The sequence below is a fragment of the Ursus arctos genome, unplaced genomic scaffold (assembly GCF_023065955.2).
Source record: "Ursus arctos isolate Adak ecotype North America unplaced genomic scaffold, UrsArc2.0 scaffold_33, whole genome shotgun sequence".
Taxonomy (NCBI): Eukaryota; Metazoa; Chordata; class Mammalia; order Carnivora; family Ursidae; genus Ursus; species Ursus arctos.
The window spans coordinates 16,273,851-16,291,847 of NW_026623019.1; the positions used below are offsets into that span (position 1 = coordinate 16,273,851).

Consider the following 17,997-nt stretch of genomic DNA (forward strand, 5'->3'; position numbering starts at 1 on the left):
TCAAAATGGATTAAACATCTGAAACCATAAAATTCCTAAAAGAAAATATAGACAGTAGTCCCTTTGACACTAGCCTTAGCAAAATATTTATGGATATATCTCCTCAGGCTAAGGGAACAAAAGCAAAAATAAACCATTGGCAACCCACCAAAATAAAAAGGTTTTGCACAGCAAAGAAAACCATCAACAAAATGAAAAGGCTGAATGGGAGAAGAACTTCTACAGCTCAACACACACACACAAAAAACCCAGACAATCCAGTTAAAAAATGGGCAGAGGACATGAATAGACATTTTGCTTAAGAAGACATACAGATTACAAACAGACACATGAAAATATACGCAACATCACTAATTATTAAAGATAAGCAAACTGAAACTATGAGATGTTACCTTATACCTGCTACAATCAAAAAGACAAGAAGTAACAAATGTTGAGGAGGATGTGAAGAAAAAGGAACCCTTGTGCACTGCGGGTAGGAACGTAAATTGGTGCAGCCACTGTAGAAAACAGTAAGGAGTTTCCTCAAAAAATTAAAAATAGAACCACCACATGATCCAGTAATTCCATTATTATTTATTCAAAGATGAAAATACTAACTGGTAAAGGTATATGCTCCCCTATATTTATTGCAGCATTATTTACTATACCCAAAATATGGAAGCCACTCATGTCCACCGGTAGATGAATGGATAAAGAGATGTGATGTATACACACGCACACACACGCGCACACACACACACACACACACACAATGGAATATTATTCAGCCATAAAAAATGAGATCTTGCCATTTGTGACAATATAGATGGACCTAGAAGGTATCATGCTAAGCGAAAAAAGTGAGAGACAAATACCATATGATTTTACTTATACATGGAATCTAAAAAACAAAACAAAAACAGATTCATAACTACAGAGAACAAACTGGTGGTTGGTAGAGAGGAGGGAGGTAGGGAGTGGGCAAAACAAGTGAAGGGGATTAAGAGGTATAAACTTCCAGTTATCCAAAAAATAGGTCACAGAGATAGAAAGTACAGCATAGGGAATACAGTCAATATGTTGTAATAACACTGTATAGTGACAGGTGGTGACTACTTTCATATCACTGTGAGCATCGCGTAATGTATAGAATTCTGAAATCACCGGGTTGTGCTCTTGAACTAAATAACGTTGTAGAACTATATTTAAATAATAAACATTTTTTACAAGATAAAGCTCATATAAATTAAGTGTCAAATAAGGGGACAAACATTTGTAGCTAAAGAATTTAGAAAAGGAGGGAACCTCTGACCGCTGAAAGTGATCAAGGAAGGCTTCCAAGAGGATGGGAGTTGGAATTCGCATGGAATTCAAATAGATAAGGGGGCAGAGCTGCATTGCGGAAGGGCTTTCAAACTGGAAAGCAGCAGGAAAAAGGTCTGGAGGGAAGAATTTTTGCCATGGATTTTAGGACACTGAATGTACTAATTTTGCAGAAGGAATATAATATAGTTGCCCCCCCCATCCACAGATACACTTTCCATGGTATCAGTTTTGCATAGTCAACTGAGGTCCAGAAGCAGAACGATCCACCTTCTGATGTATCGTCAGAAGGTTAGTAGTAGCCTAACGCTGCGTCACAACGCCTTGGTCATTCCCCTCACTTCATCTCACCACACGGTATTTTATCATCACAAGAAGGGCGAGTACAGCACAGTAAGCTATTTTTGAGAGAGAGAAAAACCGCATTCATATAATTTTTATGATAGTACGTTATTATAATTATTCTATTTTATTATTAGTGTTGTTAAATTTCTTACTATGCTCCATTTATAAATTAAACTTTATCCTAAGTATGTACATACAGGAAAAAACATAGTACACATAGTGTTTGGTTTTATCCATGGTTTCAGGCGTCCATGGCAGTCTTGGAACATATACCCCACAAATAAGGCAGAGGTGGGGGAGTCCTGTTAAGTAAATATAAGAGAATAAACAAAGAGAAGTTTAGAGATATGGAAAGAAAACCATATCTTGACTTCTGGACTAATGAGTTTGAAAGTATTCTGTGGCTAAAAGAGAATAATTAAAAGTTCTTTTAAAAGAGAGAGAGAGAATGTTTTGAAGAAGTGTTTTAAGAAGATTAACTTGGTAACTGGGGTAACTGGGTTTAGGATAACTGAAAGGGAGAAAGGCTGTAGGCAGGGAAATTAGCAGAAAATTATTTCAGAAATCTGGATATGAAGTAACAAGAGCCTCGTCTAAGGTAACAACCAGGAAATGATGAAGAAAGAGTTAGGTTTTAAAAATCATGTGTAACTAATGTCCCTTAAGCCTTCGAAAAGATGCTTAACCTTGTTCATTGTATGGGAAATGCAAAGTAAAACTACCATGACAAACCATTTCTCACATGTCAGATTGGCAAAAATTCATAAGCTTACAGTGCACTATACAGACAAGGCTGCAGGAAAACAAACACTCTCATTTATTACTGGTAGAAAGACAGAATGTTACAACTACTGCGGAAGGAGATTTCGCAGTATAGAACGCAATTATATAGGCATTCATCCTTACCCCACGGCATCTCTTCTAGGAATTTACCCTGAGGATACACATCCACGAATTCAAAACAGCATATTCACATGTAACCCTCTGTGGCATCATCTGTGGTAGTAAACTATCTGAAACATCCTAAATGCTCATTCATGGAAGGCTGCTTGCATTCAGTAAGGTACACATACACTAGGGAGTGCTGTGTGGCCATAAAAAGAGCAAAGAAGATCGCTATGAATGGGCAATGATCTCACTAGGCACTGATAAGTAGAAGGTAAGGATATACATGTGTGCTCACACACATTTTTTACTTATTTTTGAATAAGAGATACAGAGAGAATAAGCCAGAAAACTAATGAAAATGGTTACCTATACAGAAAAAGGTGAAGGAGATGGAAAGGAAGCTATTCTACGTATATCTTTGTACAGAGTTTTCATTTGAAACATTGTAAGTGGTTTACATATTCATAGGAAATGACACAGTAATTAGCGTGAATGGTTCCACTGGCCAATTTGGGATAATTTGATCATCGAAACATACAGATGATAAAGAATCACAGTTCAATTAATAAAAATAATCCATGCCTCAAAATGATATTTAAAGAAGAGAAAAAGGAAGAATTAGGGAAAATAAAGGGAAAGGCTCTTTACAACAGCTTCAGCCAACATGTACACAAGGAAAGAAGTAGAAAATTATAATTTTACATCCCCGAGTGTATTGACTCAAAAGAGAGTCATCACTGGATGCTACAATCATTAGGTGAAAAACTGGGAACAGGATAATTGTAGAGGCTCAAAGTACTTCTATAGTGAATTACGATGGAGGGATTTGCTGGTCACCAACCTAACTTAGTATAGTTGGTATCCTAAATTCCATCCAACTTGATACCATGTATTTCCTGATGTGATACATTAATGAGACACGAATTACCTAGTATCTTGACAACATTATACAACATTACCTAGTATTCTAGTATCCTTGTCTAGACCAGTGATTCCCAACTGGAGGTGACTATGATCCCAGGGACATTTGTCAATGTTTTGAGACATTTTTGGTTGTCATGACTGGGGCGCTGTTACTTGTATCCAGTGGGCAAAGGTTAAGAGTGCATCTAAACATTCTATAATGCAGGCGACTGGCCCCAACCACAAAGAATTATCTGGTCCAAAATTTCAAGGCTGAGGTTGAGAAACCCTTATTTAGTCTGAAGATCACTAGCCTGAAGATAAATCCAGAATGTGGGATGTCTATAAGACAACTGGCCCACACTCTTAAAAAAAAAAAAAAATCAACAGAATGAAAAAACAAAAAGGGACTTAATCCAGAGAATAAAGAGCTAAAACAACTAAGAAAATGTGTAAATATTTATTGGAGACGGGATTTTTAAAGTTTTAAAAAATATTTGGGGGACCATTAAGAATATATGACTATAATTGAATAACATCGAATTAATATTTCCTCAGCTGTGGCAATTGTGTTGTATTAAACGGAGCTGGTCCTTTGTCTAGGAGATGGGTGAAAAGATATTTAGGGATAAAACATCATGACGCCTACAACTTATTTTCAAATGGTTCAGGGGGGAACAAAGATCTAGCTAAAGCCTGCAAAGCTGTTCATTGCACTATTTCAGCCATTCGGTAGCTTAAGAAAAAAATTTTTTTAGTTGGAGGCATAAAAGTACTTCATGCTGTGTCAGCTGAGAGGATGTAGAAGCAAAGATACCCGAGTAGCAATAAACACACCATGGGTCCAAAACTTGATTTGCTAATGCCAATCTCCAAAAAAAAGACGCCAAGGCTCATGGAGCCCCGGTTGATTCTGGGTCTGGGCAGGAAATACAGAAGCTGTACTGCAGCACCTGTCGTGACAGAAAGGGAGGAAGTGCTCCCCGAAAGAAAACACCACAGCGCTGGGGGGCGAGGGGGTGGTTATCAAGGGGGCACAGGAAGGAACCGAAGGAGTTCCCAATAGCCAAAGCCGGAACGATTGAGCAAAAATACAAATAAAATAGTATTAGCTTGTAACCCAAAATAGAAAATAAAGATTCATGAGTTTATAGCGATATAAATAAATGAATGGTTGAATAAATAAGTAAATGGAGAAGAGGAGACGAATCTTCAGTGCAAAAGAAGTCCAAGTAACTTATTTGGCACTCTTCCCTCCAGAAGTGGCGCATAACCCTCCACCCCTAAGTGTAGATGTCACAGAGTGACTTCCTTCCAAGAGCGCAGTATGGAAGGGAGGAGGGGAGAACTTTAGAGTGGCAATACCTGACAAGCACTACCTCGTCCAGGTGATCAGGGCAACGCCAGTAGTGTTATATTAATAGCACATGCCCAGGGCACCTGGGTGGCTCAGTCGGTAGAGCATTCAACTCTTGATTCCCGCTCAGGTCATGATCTCAGGGTTGTGGGATCGAGCCCCATGTCAGGCTCCACACTGAGTGCAGAGTCTGCTTGTCCCTTTCCCTCTGCTTCTCCCCCTGCTCACATGCTCACTCTCTCTTTCTCTCAAATAAATAAATAAATAAAATCTTTGAAAAAAAATAGCAGATACCCTTGATACGATGTCATGAGAATGGCAGTTCACCTCTGTGGTCTTCAACCCCAAAACCCATAACCCCAGGCTGATCATGAGAAAAACATGACAAATCCCAATAGAAAGGTATTTTGTAAAATACCTGATTAGTACTCCTCAAATCTGTCAAGGTCATCCAACAGGTCAAGTCTGAGAAATTGTCACAGTCAAGAGAAGCCTAAGGAGACACGACAGCTATGTGCAATGTGGTATCCTAGAGAGGAACCTGGGATAGAAAAAGACATGAGGTAAAAACTAAGGAAATCTGAGGACATTATGGACTTCAGTTAATAATCACCATGCCGCCATAATAAAGGGCATGAGACAACTATTTGGGGTGTTGGAAATGTCCTATGTCTTGATTATTGGGGGTGATTATATGACTACACATTTGTCAAAATTCATACATTCATTCATTCATCATGAAAATAGGTCAATAAATCTGACTTAAAAAGCACAGTGTTAGGGTAAACCTATTAATCTCCCTTTTCCTGTCCCTACATGGCCTAACTATAATAGTAACCTAATTGCTTTAGCATTTTTTTTTAAAGATTTTATTTATTTATTTGACAGAGACAGAGACAGCCAGCGAGAGAGGGAACACAGCAGGGGGAGTGGGAAAGGAAGAAGTAGGCTCCTAGCGGAGGAGCCTGATGTGGGGCTCGATCCCATAACGCCGGGATCACGCCCTGTGCCGAAGGCAGACGCTCAACCGCTGTGCCACCCAGGAGCCCCTGCTTTAGCATTTATTGAACACTTATCTAATGTTCCAGGGTCTATACTAAATTCCTTAAGCATATTACCTCATTTAACTCTAAAGAGTTGATGTCATTGTTCACATTTTGCAGATGAAGAAATTAAGCTTAGAACAGTCAAGCAACTTGCATAAGGTCACGGGGCTTGTTAACTACTAAAAGCAGGAATTCATTCTGCAAAACCCAAGACCAAAACCCATGTGTTTTATAACTGTTCTATCCATACCACCAAATGCTCTTCCCTTCTAATTCTAGAGAAAAGAGTATTAGGCTTTATGGACTCATAAAAAGATAAAAGAAAACCTTACTTCCTGCCCTCTTCCTCAGTCTACACACAACAACCACTGTACTTCATTGGGCTACAGCTCTATGCCCAATGACATGAGTTGACTGTACCAGTCAAACAGTGAAACTGTTGATAATAGCCCTGCAAATTGATTTGGGGTCATTGTTCACCTGAAGCTGTCAGCTTTGAGGACCTCCATCTGGAATGTTCTGACACTGGGCAGAGCTGACAGGGGAATCCATAACAGAAAGCAGGCAGGCATGCTCTCAATTAGCTCTGCATTCCCCCACTACCCTTAACCTCTGCAGTTTTATTCACCTTCATAGAAACTCCTTTGCTCTCTGAGAGAGTAGGTTCCATGATAAGGGTATGCCTGGCAGGATACAGCCCTCTCTCCTCCACATGAATATGAGGCGAGCTCTCTCAACCCTGTCCCAGATTAAATTCAAGCTTCAGGTCCAGGAATTAGAGAACCAATCTCATTTATCCTTGGTACTCTTTCTAGGAAGGAGTGAGACCTCATTCATAGAAGAAACAAACATCTGAGACAAGAAGTTCACATTTTAGTTTTCCAATGGGACAAACATACAGGGTTTTTCAAATCAGATATTGTGATCACAGATCTCTATTTATTTCACTTGTACCCAGATCTCCCATTGGACCTTTTCCAAAATCGTTCAGCGGTGGGGGGGGGGGGGGTAGTATCAAACAGTTTGGGTACCTTCCAAACCAAAGGCATCACCCACTGGCCAGCCAACCTTAGTGCATGACCCGGGTGCTTTCCGACATCAGCCCCACAGAGTCCAGGGTGTGTCTTTTCTTTAAAAGGCCAACCCAGCCAGCTTCAGAAGAAGGATTCTAAATTCACCGTCACCAGTTTGCTGAAGAAAAGAGAAACAAGCAAGCTCCATTAGACAGTGGTGTATTAAAAACAATATATAAACTACTTGTTTTTATTTTTCATCAGAGCCTCCCTCTCCCCACATTTTCTAAGTGTTACCTCATTTCAAAGATGAGGGTTTTGAAAAAACAAAACCTTAGGGGCATGGGTTGAGTGCCTGACTCTGGGTTTCGGGTTAGGTCATGATCTCGGGGTCCTGAGATGGAGCCCCCTGTCGGGCTCCACACTCAGCATGGAGTCTGCTTGTCCCTCTTCCTCCTTGTCTGCTTCTTCCCCCGCCCTTCCCCACCCTCTCTCAAATGAATAAATAAAATCTTAAAAGAGAAAAACCTTAAAAAAAGAGAACCCAATCTTGGAAGAATTTGTAGCAGTTGAGCAGTATCCTGATGGCTTGTTCATCCTGGCTTTCCTCATGAATTCACTTTGCAAATATTTATTGCATGCTTTTGTGCTTGCTGCTGTCCCATCACTAGTTGAGTTTATTCCCCCAAATAATAGGGCCATATAACCTAGTGTTTTTCAAGCATCATCATTCACCGGCACACTGCTAAACGCTTAATGTTAGATGATGTCTTCTCACATCTACAGTCCGATGATTTTTATGGATGGAGAAACTGAGCATTAGGGAAGTGTTGAAACTTGACCCATTTTATGCATGTAGGAAGAGTAATTAGATAGTCAGTCCTAAGCCACCTGCGCGTAACTTTGTTTACTCTGTTGGCTTAGAAGCTCTTTGTCACATGCACACACTAGGATTGGCAGGGTTGTGCCCAGATCACCGATGACCCCCAAATCTCAAGACCTTAAAACAACAAAGGTTTTTTTTTTTTTCCCTCGTGCCACATCCCCATCATGGGTCAGCTGGGAGCTCTGCTCTTCACGGTCCTCAACCCAGGACTCGGGTTGATGGAGTACTCAGTACCTTGTCATGGCAAAGGAAAGTACACCGGCTCTTCACGCTCTCCCCAAGATGTGACGGTTGTAACATCTGCTCACATGTATTTTGGTGAAAGCAAGTCACGTGGCCATGCCTCAGCTCACAGGATGGGGAAATGCAGTCTTGCCATGTGCCTGCCAAAAAGAGAGAAACTAATACTGCAAACACCCTAGTGACATTCTCACCATGGTGACGACGGGGACCGTTGCTGGTGTGTGCCGAGATCTCACATCATATGTTTGTACGTGAAGTTGTCCCAAACATGTGCCCGCTGTGTTTTCCTGATTTCTCTCTTCTGCCCTTCTGGCCTTGCCTATTATCTTCCCCTGGCAGTGTCTGACTTTCTCCTTCTACCAAAGGAATTCTTTTAAAGAAGTTGCTATTTCTTTTTTAACTGATGGAGTCTGCTCTCACTTCCCTGATCCCTTGGCCACTGAAGAGTCGAAAAGAGGACCAGTGATAAATGACATGTGGTCAGTGGGTGGTGAACTGTCAGCTGGAAGGACCTTGACCTTTCTTTACCCCACTCTTTCAAATCCCTGTTGTGAGAATAACAATATGCTAGTACCCTTGCCTTTATCTGCTGCCCAAGGAATGTGTCCCTATGAGCCCAGTCTTGGGAATTTGGACAACTTTCTTTCATTTTTAAAAATTTGGTTCAAGAAATATTTGCTAAGCATCTACATCAGGCGAAGATGGGGTATGAAAGAGTACAAAGCGTGTTCTCTGCTCTCAAAGGGCTTGCATGGAAATGGAGAAGGCCAGTGGTTCTCGGCCCTAGACGCACATTCAAATTGCTCTGGGAGATGTAAAAGGCCAGGCTGGGACCCACTCCCAATGTTCCTGATTTCACTGGCCTGGGGTGAGTCTCGGGCATCAGTGTTTTTTGAAAACTCCCCAAGTGATTCTAATACGCAATCAGAGTTGATTAGGATGGGTATACACAAACCGCTGATTAAGACAGGCATAGAAACACATAATTTCAACATGTTTCGAATACTTTGTTGAGAATGGAAGCTGAAGCGGAGGCAGCTATATTGTAATAATCATAACTTGTTGTCAACCTCATGCTAGGTGCTCAGCTAGGTAGGCACTTTACAAGCATGATATTTATTTAATCTTCCATATGATCCTCTCTGTTTGAAATCCTTATCTCCAGTTTATAGATGAGAGCACCAAGACCCAGGGAGTTTGTCATTTGCCCAAGGTCACAGAGCTAGCCAGTTTTAGAGCCAAATTCAAACTTAGAACTGTATGGCACCAAACCCACAGACACCCAAATATTTGCTCTTTTTCCAGAGTAGATTGCACTCACACGCCATTTTCTGAAAGAACATAAATGACAGTCACGGAAAGGTCAACCTGCCATATTGGTTTCGTTCTTGGTTATAATCCTTTGCTCTTTAGCTGCGCCCCCTGACATTTCCCTTTGCTCTCTGTCCTATGCTCAAGTTCACATTCTTATGGTTACGGGGGAGAAGAAAATAGTGGCGAGGTATTCTAAGTTCAATTCTGGAGCAATGAGCTCATCATCTTGGCTCTTGGTGTTATTACGCTGTTTTCCCCCCAGAGCCGGGTATAATCAAAATTCCTCCTACTTGTTGTGTAACTGACCTGCAAAGTTGAGCTGCAAGCCAAGGCTGTCTGGATCACGTATGCTTGCACAAAGAAAACTGAGCCAAGCACTTCCAAAACAAACCTAGTGGAAAAAAAAGCACAGAGTGTGGCCGAGCACAATATATGGGGTGGAGGGTTTCAGAAGACCATCTGCCATTCCTGAGAGCAATGTGGGGTTTGTGGCATTAAACCTCCAGTGACTGGGGGTCGGGGCTGTTGGGCTGATGGAATGGATTTCACTTTTCCGGAAGTATCTAGAAACCAAAGCGAGTGTCTCTTTTGCATGTTTAAGAATAACAAGTTGGAAAAGTGTTGTCAAATTACTTTCTTTTGGTGAAATAGGTTTGATTTTTCTAAAATCCCTCAGCAGCCAAGATCTCAGCCTATGTCTGTCTATCAAGTTCAAAACGAAAGTAAAAGTGAGACCAGCAGTAATGACTAGAACTTTGGAAGGTTGGATCTAACTTGATTTTGTGGAATCGTGGAAAACGGAGTCTGAAATCTTAGTATCTTTTTATCTCCATCCTTCCCCTACCACAGTGAAAGTCCTTGGGCAAATCATATACTCTTTGGTTTCTTAATTCCATTCTGTTTTATGAAAGAAACCATCTGTAAGTTGCCTTCCTTCTACCTTCTCACATGGCCCTAGAGATTATAATGAAAACTAAAAGAGAATCATAACTCAAGTTCTTCAAAAGAGAGAAACCAAAGTAAAATTTTATTTGCTTTCTCTCCATTTCCACCCATTGTCTTTCCTACCATATCTGCCATCATCAAGAGGCCTGCTGGTGTATCTGAGGCCGCACATCGAAGCTGTGTGCCGCTGTGTCATAAGCACTTAGTATAGTGCCTATCCTGGGTAGGCATCCAGTAAACACGTGGCTTTTGTGCCTGTCATTAGGGGTCCTTATTTCACCCAATGTCCCATCTCCCTCTGCCACTGCCACCTAGTCATTTCAAGTCGTTTGCCAGATGGTAGGAAGAGCTTCAAGCTCCGCTGGTTAAGGAGAAAAAAAATTGATGTAAACCACAGAGCAGACACCAGAATAGAGGAAAGCTAAGTGTGGGTGAGGCAGGAGCATCTGCAGATTGATACCCAGCTGCTCAGAAGGCAAGTCTCCAACCAAGAGTGAGGCCAACAGTGAATGTCAGTAAATTGCCTCCGCACCTCTAGAGTCTGAAATCCCAGCCTTCCAAAAGTCAACGGGAGTGTAATTTGGTATGAGTCCAGACTCATCCTTTCCATGAAGTCTCCCTGCAACTCCCACCAGACAAACCTTGGCTGCAGCCCTACCGACAGCCTTCAGCTCGGCTTCCAGCACCATGGGCCAACCCAGGGTGTGAGCAGAAGAATGGGGACCAAAGAGCACAGCATGCTGGAGGAGGCAGTGGGCTCAGGGACAGGGTCTGGGCAGGCCATGCCTCATTTACCAGCCCTTGGCTAAGTACCCAAAGTCAAAGTATTAGAAGGCAGGGGGTATCCAGGCTGACATCTCCAAATATAGTCATGTTCCCACTGGTGATGTTGCTGGGTCAATCGAGCCTTTTCCCCTCCTAGTTATGCCCATGGCCATCTGTAGCAGCCAAGTTTTTTTTTTCCAAATTTTGTTCCATAAAAGCTACGTTCCAACTATCTGTCAACTGTCCACCGCTAGGTGAGACATGTGAATGATGCTTTGTGTGAATCGGACAGGCAGTGCAGAGCAGCCTAGCCTGGGCCATCAGGGACTGGAGGCCCGTCAGGGCACTCGGGGAGCAGTGTTTCTGCCTGAGAAGCCCCCCCACCACCACCCCCACATTCAAACAGATCACCAGCAAATCCAAGGACAAGCATTGCCTCCAGAGGGGTAACATGTACAATTTGGAGATCCAAAGGGTGGAATATTAGAGCAGAAAACTTTCTCAATCTCTCCAACTTCTAATTTGGACCAGAAAGAGCTGACAGCCTGATTTATCATCATGATAGAACTTTATGCCCTAAAATAATTGCTAGAAACCCGGATGTTCCACTAGAAAAATAAATCAACCTAAATTCTGATCTCCATATTACCATGTTGCCAACATTTCAGTGATGACATTGAGCATTTGGGTGAGGTCTGAAGGTGAGTCCTGAAAGAAAAAGGAGGTTGTTTTGAAAGGATGCTTACTGGAAAGCCCAGTACAATCGTGCTGGCTGTCCAAGGCAATTGTAAAATCGCAGATTTATTATGTTTAGCAGAATGTAGCCTGTACATTTGAAATATTATCCAAATGACCTGGCTTCCACTTAGAAATCTTCTATGAATTGAAACAAGTGAATTAGGGAGGCCTCTTGCCTTTAGCACTGATGGGTCTGTGGGAGGTGAGTCAAGAACCATTTATAGTAGTGATAAAATACTATATTTAAGGCTGTAAAAATTTGGCACACAAGGTCTCGGTTCAGAAGTAAATTCGTTTTATGTGCTAGCAAAGGAGCAACTGAAAAGTTTTACAAATGGGAAGTTTGACCTGCTGAGATTTCAAGCATAAAATCTGTCAATTACTCCTTGGGACTAGGTATAGTAATTACCCTCTTGAATGTTAAAATGCAAATCAGAACCATGAAGTAAGTAACAGCATAACCCTACCGTGGTATGCATGGCTAATGACAGTTACCCGAAGCCATTGTCCAACTGTCCCATTACGTGCCCAAATGTGCATTGACAGGATGGGTCACTTGGGAATTTAGCAAGTAACTGGGAAAAAGCTTCAGAACCCTGTCCAATGAACAAATACAAAATCTGATGGCGCATCATTCTTTTGATTTGCCAAGAAGCCAGTGACCCTTTACTTGGGAATTCTATGGCTCCATCTAGAACTGGTAGATAATGCTTGGCAATCGAGAGATGTGGGTTTTAATCAAAAGAGCCTTACAAATGTAATCTCCTCCACATCTCTGACCTCATCACTGACCTCTGCCCCTCACTCTCCAGACACACAGGAGGACCCTGATCTGAATTGCTTCTAGCCTATTCCTGCTCCCAGACCCTGCACGAGCTGTTGTCTCTCCTCGACCTAAAATGCTCTTCTCAAGATATTAAATGAATGTGACTGGTTCCTTCCCATTGTCCCAGCTCAGTTCAAATATCACCTTTAAGAGGTTTCCCTTCAGCACCCAATCTAAAGACAGCGGCATCTCTCCATCCCTCCCTCCCTTCTCCCTCCTCCTCTGACCTCGTCCCTCCACATCAATCCTCCCCCAACACATCAATCACTATATTTTAATTCTGGCAGATCACATACAATTAGCAGATATTTTAAATTTTTTGTTTGCTTTTAAAACTTGCTATAAAACTTCTTCCTTCACTAAAATGTAACTTCTGGGCTGGCAGAACTTTGTTATATTTCTCTAACAGCACCTCTAATCCTGCCTACCCCGTGTAGATGCTCAATACATGATTTTTGAACAAATAAATGAGCAGACTCCTCCCAGGTACACTGTGTACAGTTTGAAAGAGCTTTCGTGGAGCGGGGAAGAGCCCCATCTCTAGTCCCAGAGCTCATTTCAGGCAAATCATTCCCACTTGCCTCTGGACCTCACATACTCGTCTGGAAGCAAGAGGGACTGGACAGGATTGGTGGTCTGGCACCCCCATTCTGTGAAGCCCTCTCTCCCCTCTCATCCACTGCCCCAAATTTAGCCAGAGAGCCTTGGCTGTCATCTTCAATAACATTTTAACTCAAGTTCGATAAACCCCAGAACCTATGAATATGTTCCCTTCACCACAAAAGGAACTTAAAGATGTGATTAGGGTTAAAGATCTTAAGAGGGATATTACCCTGGGTTATCGAGGCGGGCCAGCGCTAAGCACACAGGTCTTTATAAGTAGAGACGCTTTCCAGCTGCAGTCAGAGAGCAGAAACCTACTGTTGCCGGTTTTCGGCTTCCTCCCCTAAAAGGAATGCCGGGGGCATCAAAAAGCCAGATGTGACCCTCCATGGACAGCCCTCCAGGACACGGATCTCAGTCCTACAACCACAAGGAAATGAATTCTGCCAACAACTCGAAGGACCAAAGAAACCTATCTTTTGCTACAGCCCCCAGAAAGGAAGCCAGCTTTGCAGTGACTCTGATGTCAGCCCAGTGAGTCCCATCATGGACTTCTGACCCAGAGACCTAGCATGGTACATCTGTAATGGTGTAAGCTGCTAACTGTGTGGTAACCTGTTATAACAGCAATAGGAAACTGCTACACTATTTAAAATACATAACAACGTGAATGGCAAGGGCTCAACAAATGCCACCATTTCTTATGAACATTATTAACGGCATAATTATTAATACTGTTTTACTGTCTCGAAAATCCCTTTCTACCTTGATGCTGAGCTCCGAATTCTGAAAGTCCTTGTCCTGTCTCTCCTGGAATAGCTTCCTTTTAGTTGTCTTGGGGAATCGGTCACCAGCTTCATGCATTGAGTGTTGTGCTGGAATGAAGTGAGAGGAAATTTCCTGAAAGATAAAACCAGGAGTGCAAATTAGACTCACTAAAGAGGGACAGCTGGATAGTGGGTACTTCGGGACAGGATACCTTGAAAAGGACACCATGTGACCTATGAGTAGTTTGGCTGGGAACGCTTAACCTGAGTGTAAACAGGAGGAAATATCAAGCAAATGCCAAATGAGAAACATGCTATAAAAAGAAAAAAAAAGGACATGTTTCCTTTTTAAAATGTCAGTGTCACAAAAGACAAAGATGGGCCAAAGCGTCGTTCCGGATTAGAGAGGACTCCACAGACCAGGGGACTAAAAGTAATGTGCGATCCTAGAATTGGGCCAATTGAAAAACAAAAATGGAATATAGAAGGCAGATTACATAAATGTATTTCTTTACATTTCTGGAAGTTGATGGCTGCACTGTGGTTGTACAAGAGAATGTTCTTATTCTTAGGAAATAGGCACTGAAATAAATATTCGGGGGGAAAAGAGCCACAATGTATGCATCTGACTTCGAATGATTCAGAAAAAAAAATTAAAATAAAATTAAAAAACATACACAGAGAGGAAGTGAGCAAATGATACAGCAAATGGGATGAAAAGTTCATTGGTGAATGTGAGTAAAGGTAAAGGGTTTTATTCTTCCAACTTTTCTGTAAGTTTGAAGTTACCATCGAATAAAGTGATAAAAGAGAAACCAGGCAAGTTTGCCATCCAGTAAAGGGAAGGAATCGTTCACGCATAGTGCCCAGTCAAGCCACGTTTTCTTCTGATTTCTCATTCCGGCTGAACCCATCTTATTACGACTGCCTGTTTTTGCAGACGTTTCGAATGCATAGCTTCTAAAATTAGACTAAGAAAAGTTCCTCGAGGTTCCCTCTAGGCATATTAAATGTAAATCCTAGTCAAAGAAAGTACAATTTTCAAATAATCCACTACTTTTAGATGTGATAGTTCTGAGACCCTGGACGCTCGTGTAGTGCAGGGAAATAGTCATAGCGTAGGCCCAATAAACACGTTTCCCCAAACGGGTAGCAAGGCTGTCAGCAAAAATGTTAGATGAATGACGTAAACAGTCCATCGTCAAAAGTAATTGCACGTACTTACATGTAGACATAATTGACAGTAATGGGTCCAAAGGAGGGATCGCAGTGGCTTGCGTAAATCACAGGTGTGTCCAAATGTTCCTGAATGTGTGCCTATTTCATTCTCATTGCAAATCAGCCCTTCCACCTTTTACAGTGTTGGTAAGTACGACGTTTTTGTAGAAACTGAATCCCGTTCGCCTCTATTCATGTAACCAACGTCTGTGAGCGTTTGAGCTTTCTGTGGTCAAGCCAGTCCCCCTACCATCGGTGCCAAAATTTTTAAGAAAATGCTACAGATTCCCAAAATGTATCAGTGCTTGGGAACATTGCCGCATCACCCGCAATGAACACTCCCGCACTTAGGCACCCGTGTGTGCATCTTGCATTTGATAATGTCTCATTCAGTGGTGTCTCGAGAACCTGGAATGAAAATGACCGCGGCTCTTTGCAAGGTTGGTGGCTTCTGTCACAGTGAAGAAAGAAACGTTGAGCATGCTTGTCCGTGTAATTGGCGACCATTAGAAAAATTGGGAGACCCTCTTTCATTGAATCCCTTCGGAGTCACAACAGAGCCCATCTGGAGCATAAAAGCTCTAAACCTAGAGAAAAGAAACAGCATGGATGAGCAGCGTTCGTGCACTTTCTCCATTCAGTGGGGGCTAATAAGGAAAAATGCTGAATTACGATGATTACCCATGCCTTGAAAATAGCTTATCACCTGCCAATATGAATGGAGGGCCCCTGCAGGGCTGCGAAATGACAGGAAAAACAATGGCCTTGGAGACAGAATCTCTGGAGGGTCTGAGAAAGGAATCTCAGCTGACTGCAAGGCGGTCAGCCTAACGAAATGGAGCTCTTATTCTAAGTGGACCCTGCAAACCAGTCCTCGGGTGTTCCTGGGCCATGGAGAAGAAAAAGAGAGGAGTGTCGCGGAACAATCGGGCCCATAAAATGTGAAATGAAGGAAAGAGGGAGCCAGCAATTTTCCAAAGAATCAGACTAGATACACAGCCAATCTAAGTTATTTCATGGTGGGACAGAGCTCTCCCCAAATTTGGCAGATAATCGTCAACCTGCTTTTTACTTTGTGTGATTGTGTAGACTTAATCATACTGTGAAATCTCTCTTGTTTTCAGACCTAAGTGCCACTGGAATGCTGTTCGAGTGGTCACATGAGGTTCATTAGGAAGAAGAGCTGGGCTTTGCAGGGATTGGGTGTTGGGCTGTGGCATGGAATCTTTTCTCTGTCATCACAAAGCTCCTGTGTGAAGGCCATTGTAGGCGCCACGGTAGAGCGTTTCCAGCCCTGCAAGCCCCAACCCCCAAGACATAATGTCTCAGTGGTGGCCTGCTCATTGGCAGGTGCCAAGCTTTTATTTTTATTATGATAATGGCTTCATTTCCCCATGAATCGTTTAGATTAAGTATTACCACAGCCTGAGTTCTCTTTTATGGCCAACTTTTCACTTTCTTTCCTGGGGCATCAAAACAACCAGGATTTGTTTATTAATTTTTGTTCTCTTTGGGAATGGCTACCAGGAGAAAGGGCAATCAAAAATTTGAAGAGTATTACCTTTTTGTTCAGTAATTTATTGCCCACCCTCACAAAACCTACATACACGCTTGTGGGTACACACACACATGCTTAACCATGGGCACAGCACTGTTCTAACATGGGATTGGAGGGGTGGATAGACTCCCTTTGTGCTGGAGACGAGGATATGTGCCGTTTATTACTTCGTGGTAGCCGGGGAGGGGGAGAATATAAAAATGTTTCTAATGTTTCACTACATTCTAGATAAATCAGTGTTGGGCTCATAGTACTGCTTCTAACATTCTTTCATCTTGTTCTAAATTTCTTACCCTCAGCTCAATCTACTCCGTTTGAAGCACCTTGAAAAGCTGCTACTTTCGGAGAATGTGCCCCGAGGGTCTCTCCTTCTTGCCCATCCCGTCCCACACCTATGCACCTTGGCAATGTCTCTCTCCCTGAAAAATAATGCCCTTCTCATTCAAAGTTAACACATGGAGTGTTTTTCAAAGCGCTCATAGTGACACAAGTTGGGGTGACATTTACCTGCATGGATCTGTACGGCTCTGGGTCATAGCTGAAAGCATATCTCCTGAGTACTGAGTGTGTACCCCATTCTGTAGGAGAAAAAGAAACTGTAGAATGTGGTTTTGATCTTCAAAGAACTTAAAACACCAGGCTAGTGGTCAGTAAATTGGATTTCGCTTTCAAGCTACCACTAGTGATCTTTTGGTCAAGTCCTGAAAACTCTAGATCTCAAAATCTGCTTAAAAAAAAAAAAATGGGGAGGAGGTAGAAATTGAACAAGGTCAAGGGTCCCAAATTCAGATACCTACTGGTGCCAGCATCAGGTGGGCCAGCCGGGGACTCAGGCCCACAGGAGATACCCATCCTGGACCCCTTTGCAGCTCAGCCCGTCAAGGGTTTCGGGCAGAACTTTGAGTATTCAGACTTCCACGAGAAGTCTTTTGACTTCTTTGAACAGAGTACGGGTCAACGTTGTGCTGGCCAACAAAACATTTCTGCAAACCAGTTAACAGCTTCTGGCATACAGGCAGAAGGCCTACCAGGTCCTACCTTCTTAGTTTATACGATGTTTGGAGTCATCCCACAATTGGCGTGCAAGCCTAGTATTCAGAAGGGCGTATGGACCCCGGAAGGATGGTCCCTGGGTCCCTCCGGCCATCAAATGATTACAAATTGTGCCCATCACTCATCACTATTTCAGCAGTTCCAAGTGTTACTAATGAAAATCCAGATGGGTCTGCTGACTTTTGAGTAGGAGAAAGAGCTTAGAAAGAGCAATTAAAGGAAAC

General features: G+C 42.4%; 1 protein-coding gene and 1 long non-coding RNA gene across 44 annotated transcripts in view; one reads left to right on the plus strand and one right to left on the minus strand.

Annotated features, from left to right (window-relative positions):
* Positions 1 to 17,997, plus strand: part of PCSK5 (proprotein convertase subtilisin/kexin type 5) — a 451,769-nt gene that overhangs the window by 369,969 nt on the left and 63,803 nt on the right. The gene's annotated exons all lie outside the window — the stretch shown is intronic.
* Positions 1 to 17,997, minus strand: part of LOC113269841 (uncharacterized) — a 133,421-nt gene that overhangs the window by 90,738 nt on the left and 24,686 nt on the right. For 33 of the 43 annotated variants that reach the window (XR_008956891.1, XR_007189864.2, XR_008956872.1 and 30 more), the window contains 7 exons: positions 17,228 to 17,298; positions 15,170 to 15,749; positions 13,943 to 14,077; positions 9,607 to 9,691; positions 7,978 to 8,126; positions 6,876 to 7,035; positions 5,217 to 5,339 (listed from right to left, as the gene is read on the minus strand). This is a non-coding gene — a long non-coding RNA (uncharacterized LOC113269841). Of the gene's footprint in view, positions 1 to 5,216; positions 5,340 to 6,472; positions 7,036 to 7,977; positions 8,127 to 9,606; positions 9,692 to 13,942; positions 14,078 to 15,169; positions 15,750 to 17,227; positions 17,299 to 17,758; positions 17,973 to 17,997 lie in introns of all 43 variants that reach the window. The other 10 variants (XR_008956875.1, XR_008956874.1, XR_008956882.1 and 7 more) reach the window with 6 other exon arrangements.